Source organism: Rhinatrema bivittatum, chromosome 16 (assembly GCF_901001135.1).
Source record: "Rhinatrema bivittatum chromosome 16, aRhiBiv1.1, whole genome shotgun sequence".
Classification (NCBI taxonomy): domain Eukaryota; kingdom Metazoa; phylum Chordata; class Amphibia; order Gymnophiona; family Rhinatrematidae; genus Rhinatrema; species Rhinatrema bivittatum.
The window spans coordinates 66,086,282-66,093,787 of NC_042630.1; positions in this window are offsets into that span (position 1 = coordinate 66,086,282).

The window sequence follows — 7,506 nt, forward strand, 5'->3', positions numbered from 1 at the left end:
TGCCGGCTGTCCATTGCTCCTACCATGTGACAGGGGCCGGCCAATGGCACCGATAGCCCCTGTCACATGGTAAGGACAAAGGGCCATCAGTGCCATTTTGTTTATTGGCAGCCGACGGCCCTAGAACGGGAGATCACTCCCAGGATCCCCGCTAGACCACCAGGTACTTTAAAAACATTTTGGGGGTGTTGGGAGGGTGGGAAATACTAAACAATTAGATATAAAGGGTCGGGGTGCATTTTTTTTTATCGGCTCAGGCGCAGCCGATTAAAGCAAAAACGATCGGAGCACAACAAAAAGAATTTTACGATAGCCCCTGAATACAAAATCAAAACTGATAACGGTTCCGATTTGCATCCTTAATGGACTTCTCCAAGAACTTATCCAATCAGTAAGGGTAAATAGTATAGCAGCAGTAAAGCAATGCATATGATTTATACAAAGATACCTCCCTCAATAGTCTCCCTATTGCGAGTCAATGTATCTTGGAAGAAATCGAGAGCACAGGCCTGGAGAGCCAATGAGATAGATAATGGCACTGACTCTAACTCTCTGACAATCTAAATCTTAATTACAATTCATTTATACCCTCATTTATAATTCTTGTTCAGGTTTTTTGTTAATTCAGGTGGTCTTATTTAGAACTCACAACTTCAGTAGATTTTCTGCAAGGAGAGTCACTGTTATGCTCACCATTCATGTGTAGAGTTTGTACTGGAATATTAAGGTTGCTTTAGGATTTTTCTCATCTCATGCTTGGTTGTCTATAAAATACAGTACACAAACTACCTGAGCCAGCATTGTCCCTTTCTACTATTGCATTCTCTCTTCTAAAAGCTGCATAATTGTAACTGATAGGGATTATCCCACCATACACAGTTTTCATGGGCCTAATAGCTCATCAGATCTCCAGTACTAAGGCATCGGGTAATTGGTCTGGGAAAATTCCCAAACTCCCAGACATACAGAACTTATGCCAGTGGATCTCACAATTGTCATGAAGAGAGAGCAATCAGGAGAAAAGAAATAAAAAATAGAAATGAAGAAGGAAAATTAAATAAGAAATGGTGTAAGCCTTGTGGTTCTGCCTCCTTTCTCTACAAATAAAAATATTGTTTAAAAAGCCAAATTCATATTGAAAAATGGTGCTGACCATTGATTGTCATTGCCATTTTGAAAAATAGCAGTGGTGGGGCAGGAGCGACCGAAAATTACTGCTACTCCATTTGGAGCTGAAAGCTGGGGAGAAGGGTTAAGGGGGAAGGGGGAAGGGGGGGTTGGAGGGATAGGGAGTAGCCTAGGATTTTTTTTAACAATAAAAAAAAAAGAACAATATTTTGTTTTTCTTTCATTTCATTTTCAAAATGAAAGGAAAGGAAATGGGAAATTTTGTTGAACTTTCCTATTTCATTTCCAATGAAAGAACATCCCTAGTGAGTTCTGTATTATTTTATTTTTATTGTTTCGATGATTTGTATACAGTTAATTATAAATAAATTGACTGGATTTTAAGCTGGACATTAATTGCATATATCATATGTGTTGTTGTAAATTGCTGAGAGCTCTTTGTAGCAGTGAATAATAAGAGAAAATATAAATAAATATAATAAATCCAGGAGCCTGTGCCACCCACTCTGCTGATGCCCGACCCATTTCCTCAGAAGGCATCTAACAGTCAAAGTGTGAAAGAAGGAGTACTAGGCTCAAATACTGTCTGGACCAGCCCCATCAGATTCATCCCAGGGATGTCTGCAAGGAATCTGGCAGTGCTGACTCAGGAAAGCACTGCTATCCAAACATCCTCCCTCTATGATCATCCTGTAGTGTTGGGGCAGCAATGACAATTATTAAATTAATACCAAACAAACACAAAATTAAATAAATTAAATAAAATTGTAAATGTATAAGATCCTCCATGAAAGTTAAAATATATTGGATATCAGCATAAGCTTGTAAGAACAACATATTTCTTAAAGGTCCATCGGGATAAAAGTAATGTTGAATATCTCCATACACTTACAGAAACAACCATGTTTTCAGGTTTTTCCAGAAGTTTAATAATTGGTATCTTTCTTGATGTCTAATTGGATGTCAAGGTCTGGCCGATTGACCCCCACAGAAGCAGCACAGGGCCGCACAGAAGGACTCTAGGTGGTCTTCTGCCTATCCAGCCCCCTCCTTCAAAGGTTGAGCCCTTGGGTTCTGGGGGCCAGTAGGACTTCCCTTCTGAAGAACATCATGGCTGCTGCTGGCACAGGCTGGGAGTTGGATACAGAGAGGGGATTGGGGCTAGAACTAGGTACAGACTGGGGACTGGAACTAGGTACTGGCAGGGCTGGAGGCAAAGCTGGAATTAAGGGCAGGCTTGGACCAGAGACAAAGGCAAGGCCTGGGATAGCATACAATGAACTACACTGGGCAGGGCAAGACAAGGACAGGACTAGACAATGCACAATTAAACTCTGTATTTTGTTGCCAGAGGATGTGCTTAGTGCAGTTAGCGTAACTGGGTTTAAAAAAGGTTTGGATAAGTTCTTGGAGGAGATGTCCATTAACTGCTATTAAGTTTACTTAGGGAATAGCCACTGCTATTAATTGTATCAGTATCATGGGATCTTCTTGGTTTTTGGGTACTTGCCAGGTTCTTGTGTCCTAGTTTGGCCTCTGTTGGAAACAGGGTGATGGCAATTTCTTATGTTCTTATGTTCTTAACAGAAAACAAGAAAGACTGAACAGGGCACATGGTTGGCCAGGCAAATCTAGAAGATCTGAAGGCCACAAAGTAGGACAAGGAAACCCAAGAGGGCCCTAAGCATGGAAGATAAATGAGAAAAGTCTCAGAGTAAGGCCAGAAGGCCTGGAAGAACCATAGCAAGGCAGTAGGACTTTAAGGCTGCAGAATAAGGCCAGGAGTTCTGGAAGGGCCCAGAACATGGCAGGCAGGCATAGAATGCCACAGAGCAAGGCAGGAGGCAGGGTAGGCCACAAGTTAAGAGGCCAAGGTAGGCTACAAGGCAAGGCAGAATAGCAAGACAAGGATGACCATGTCATGGAGCCAGGGTGATTAATGCAGAGGCACTGAGGGACTGGATATGATGGGTTAAGTAGGACTGGGCTGAGGCATCAGGTGATCAGTGAGGAGGTAACTTGCACAGCTGGATGTGGGGATCACTGAGGATCCCTGGTGGAGGGGAGGCTGAGCAGCAGGCAGAACCGTAACATTTATTGGCCAAATTCTGAATCCCTGGAAGGTGTTGCAGCTGCCTAATGGTACACCTTTGATAAAAGACATTATAATAAAGCAAGTTTAAATGAATGGACCAAACACTCAAGATCTTTCTTGCCAAGTAAGATCTTGCAAAGTAAACAATGTAGTTGATGAAGAAACAGTAAAATGAAAAAAACATGTCCAAATTTCATTTGTGATTTCTTCATTCATAAGGTCAAGTTGGGTATCAGGTTTTACGATAATTAAATCTTGTAGATTAATCTTCACACTCACTAATATAGGAAAATTCTTTTAGGGGTGAGTAGCCTTGTTGATCCACAAAGTTTCTGTCTTTGAAGGGTAAGGTTTCAACCTATGTTCTTTTAAACAAGAGGCAATTGCAGCTAGGTCAACCCCCTCCTGCTTCTGTTCATCCAATGAAAACCCCAAAAAGGACTGGGGTGGCCTTGGTGATAAGACCCCAAAAGGCCCAGGATTTAAATAAGGGGAACTCCCTATTTTGAGTTTCCCTCTGTATTAAAAGGGTCTTGGTTATTTGCAGACAATGCCTCCTCTGTGTACAATCCCTCTACAGAATAATCTTCCAACCTCCCTCCCCAAATCATCATGAAACTGCAAGAGACAGGAAGAAGCTCCTTTACTGAGGTCATGCGTTCTATTCATAGATGGAGGTTGCCATAGTTATAATGTTTTCACAGCATTACCTGTAATGAATATTGTCATCCTATGACATTACATCTCAGACTCCATGCTCTTCTGAAGATCAGTAATAAAAAGGTGCCACGCACTAGATCAGGGCTAGGCAACTCTGGTCCTGGAGTGCTACACACAGGTTGGGTTTTCAGGAGAACCCACAACGAATATGCATACAATGGCAGAAGAGCATGCAAATATACCTCATGTATATTCATTCTGGATATCCTGAAAACCAGACCTGCTTGTGGCATTCCAGAACTGGAGTTAGCTATCCCTATCCTAGATGGTACAATGGGTTACTTAGGTTCCTGACAGCCATTTCTCCTGGTATTTTACTTGTGCCCCTGGGCATCATAGACACAGGACTACAGAATATAATATATCAGGTAAAACACTAGTCTGCATTGAAATTATCTTTAAAATTGAACTATGTTTAATAAGCAGGGGCTCTATGGGAGCTGTGTCACTTTTTACCCATGCAGTCAAACATAGATAAATGTTCTGAAAAATAGAAAAATGTATTTCCTATAAAAACAGTTTTCTTATGGTACCTTTAACCTCTTTATTTTTCAGGCTGTAAATAATGGGGTTGAACATGGGAATTAAAACACTATACAACATGAGATTCTGTGAACCATGTCTCTGCTATCACAGAGAAATGGTTCACAGAATCTCATGATTGGGATACAGCAATACCAGGCTATAACTTGTTAAGGAAGGACAGAGTGGATAGAAAAGGGGGAGGTGTGGCTCTTTATGTCAGAAATAATATCCAAGCATCTGAGCTGCAAGGAAGTTGGGGCAAGGAAGAAGCACTATGGGTCGACCTAAAAACAGATGATGGAGCATCCATTTATATTGGAGTGGTTTACAGGCCTCCAAACCAAAAGGAAGAGCTGGACAGAGATCTGGTTGATGACATCCATAAGATAGGTAAGAAAGGGGAAGTGGTGATCGTTGGTGACTTTAATATGCCAGATGTAGACTGGAAAATCCCATCTACAGAATCTAAAAACAGTAGAGCAATAGTGGATGCCATGCAAGTATCTTTGTTCAAACAAATAGTATTGGAACCCACGAGAGAAGGAACTATTCTCGACTTAGTGCTCAATAATGGAGATATCGTCTCTGATGTCAAGGTGGGCGCCCACCTCAGCACCAGTGATCATCAAACGGTATGGTTTAATATCACTAAAAGAATATGGAAAAGAAGCACAAAGACCAGAGTTTTACAGTTCAAAAACACAGACTTTGAGGAAATGGGGAAGTACCTAGAGGAAGAACTAAATGGATGGGAAAATGAGAGAGATGTGGATCAGCAGTGGACCAATCTAAAAGGAGCAATCGCCAAGGCAACTGCTCTATATGTTAGAAATGTAAAGAAAAGCAAAAGAAAAATGAAACCTATCTGGTTCTCAAAGGAGGTGGCTGACAAAATTAAAGCTAAAAGAACTGCATACAAGAAATACAAAAGATCCCAAAGGGAGGAGCACAAAGAAGAATATCTGATTCAACTGAGGGAGACTAAGAAATTAATCAAGTTGGCAAAAAGTCAAGCGGAAGAGAGGATTGCCAAGGAGATAAAATATAGTGACAAAACATTTTTCAGATACATCAGCGAAAAGAGAAAAGTCCAAAGTGGTATAGTGAAATTGAAAGGTGGAAATGATCAATGTGTGGAGAGAGACAAAGAAATGGCAGAAATATTAAATGAATACTTCAGCTCTGTGTTCACTAAAGAAGACCCTGGAGAAGGACCATCTCTACACAACAAGAAACTGGAGAGAAGCGGAACAGAGGAAAATCCATTTACAGTAGATAATGTATGGGAAGAGCTAAAGAATCTGAAAGTAGGACAAAGCCATGGGGCCTGATGGGATTCATCCAAGGATACTGAGGGAGCTCAGAGATGTGATGGCGGGACCGCTGTGCGACCTGTTCAATAGATCCCTAGAAACGGGAGTGGTGCCGAGTGATTGGAGAAGAGCGGTGGTGGTCCCGCTTCACAAGAGTGGGAACAGAGAGGAGGCTGGTAACTACAGACCGGTTAGCCTCACTTCGGTGGTGGGAAAAGTAATGGAGTCACTGTTGAAAGAGAGAATAGTGAACTATCTACAGTCAGGAGAATTGATGGACCAGAGGCAACATGGATTCACCAGAGGAAGATCCTGTCAGACAAATCTGATTGACTTTTTTGACTGGGTAACCAAGGAATTGGATCGAGGAAGAGCGCTCAATATCATATACTTGGATTTCAGCAAAGATTTTGATACGGTTCCGCACAGGAGACTGGTGAATAAAACGAGAAGCTTGGGAGTGAGTGCCGAGGTGGTGACCTGGATTGCAAATTGGTTGACGGACAGAAGACAATGTGTGATGGTAAATGGAACCTACTCTGAAGAGAGAGCAGTTTTAAGTGGTGTACCGCAAGGATCGGTGTTGGGACCGGTCCTGTTCAATATCTTTGTGAGCGACATTGCGGATGGGATAGAAGGTAAGGTTTGTCTTTTTGCGGATGACACTAAGATCTGCAACAGAGTGGACACGCCGGAAGGAGTGGAGAGTATGAGACGAGATCTAAGGAAACTGGAAGAGTGGTCGAAGATATGGCAGCTGAGATTCAATGCCAAGAAGTGCAAAGTCATGCATATGGGGAGTGGAAATCCAAATGAACTGTATTCGATGGGGGGGGAAAGGCTGATGTGCACAGAGCAGGAGAGGGACCTTGGGGTGATGGTGTCTAATGATCTGAAGTCGGCGAAACAATGCGACAAGGCGATAGCTAAAGCCAGAAGAATGCTGGGCTGCATAGAGAGAGGAATATCGAGTAAGAAAAGGGAAGTGATTATCCCCTTGTACAGGTCCTTGGTGAGGCCTCACCTGGAGTACTGTGTTCAGTTCTGGAGACCGTATCTTCAAAAAGACAAAGACAAGATGGAGGCGGTACAGAGAAAGGCGACCAGGAAGGTGGAGGATCTTCATCGGATGACGTACGAGGAGAGACTGAAGAATCTAAATATGTACACCCTGGAGGAAAGGAGGAGCAGAGGTGATATGATACAGACTTTCAGATACTTGAAAGGTGTTAATGATCAAAAGACAACGACAAACCTTTTCCGTAGGAAAAAAATCAGCAGAACCAGGGGTCACGATTTGAAGCTCCAGGGAGGAAGATTCAGAACCAATGTCAGGAAGTATTTCTTCACGGAGAGGGTGGTGGATGCCTGGAATGCCCTTCCGGAGGATGTGGTGAAGACCAGAACTGTGAAGGACTTCAAAGGGGCGTGGGATAAACACTGTGGATCCATAAAGTCAAGAGGCCGCTAATGAAGAGTGGGTGACTCGCCAGAATGATGGCTACTGCCTGGAGTCAATACCCTTATTAAATAAACATACACATGCTTACTGTGACTCCAACATCGCTCTAAGCTTCAACAGCAAGAGGAAATGTGGAAAAAAGGATTCACACTCACAAAGAGGGGAGTAGCTGGCTTGTTACGGCGGTTACTACCCCAAATCAAATAAGCCTGATACTTCACTTTCAATGCATATACAGCATAGTTCTCTGATTCAACGGCAGG